The following is a 1,205-nucleotide window of genomic DNA, read 5'->3' on the forward strand; positions in this document are numbered from 1 at the left end:
AATGGGGTTTAGAGACTCATGCCGTCAGAGAATACAAAGTTTAGATCTGAAATGTCATGAGATACAAAAAATAAGTCTCTAAAAGTTGTTTAAATACTAAACTAGTAGCCTAGGGTTACAAAATATGAGTGGACTATGATGGATGATGCAGAGGTCCACTTCTGGGGCCCACTTGGTGTGTGCTGGGGCTGAGATTTGAGTGAGTCACGTGCAGAGGCCATTTGTGGAGTTGAATGCCAGTTTTTATGCCAGTTTGGGCGTTCAACTCTAGTTTTTGATCCTTTTCTGGCGCTGGACGCCAGAATTGGGCAGAGAACTGGCGTTGAACGCCAGTTTACGTCGTCTATCCTTGTGAAAAGTATAGACTATTATATATTGCTGGAAAGCCCTGGATGTCTACTTTCCAATGCAATTGGAAGCATGCCATTTCGAGTTCTGTAGCTCTAGAAAATCCAATTTGAGTGCAGGGAGGTCAGAATCCAATAGCATTAGCAGTCCTTTTTCAGCCTGAATCAAATTTTTGCTCAGCTCCTTCAATTTCAGCCAAAAAAATACCTGAAATTACAGAAAAACACACAACTCATAGTAAAGTCCAGAAATATGAATTTTTCCTAAAAACTACTAGAAATAGACTAAAAACTAACTAAAACATACTCTAAACTATATGAAATTATCCCCAAAAAGCGTATAAAATATCCGCTCATCAGTTACAAATATATTATAATTTCTCTTTATCCCACCTAATCGGCAATTCCTTGGTCAATTAGTTGGCAATAAAAGGTTAAACACAGTTTTAATTTAAAGTCACACATTTTTAAAAATTATTCCTAGTCAATTGAAAAGTTATGAGAACGAGTTTCAAGCTTACCGCAATATTAACTTTCTCAAGATAATAAAAGAATCCAAGATAGCTTTACAATATTTTTCAATGTTTCTAATAATTAAGAATAAGAACAAAACTCAATTCTTGAAAAAATATCAAATAGAGCTCCTAACTTTTAATAAGGAGAGGTTTAGTTACTTATGGTTGAAAAGAAAACAACCTAAAACTAAAGAGTTTTCTAATCCATGGATTCATTCCTCGATGTGAATCTTGTTCACTTATTTATATTTTAGCTTCCTAATTATTTGAAATTCAAAAACTAACCGTATCTTCTTATCTCCGAAGAATAAGATAACAACTTATTCAAATTCAAATCTAATCT

This window comes from Arachis ipaensis, chromosome B04, assembly GCF_000816755.2.
Source record: "Arachis ipaensis cultivar K30076 chromosome B04, Araip1.1, whole genome shotgun sequence".
NCBI classification, from domain to species: domain Eukaryota; kingdom Viridiplantae; phylum Streptophyta; class Magnoliopsida; order Fabales; family Fabaceae; genus Arachis; species Arachis ipaensis.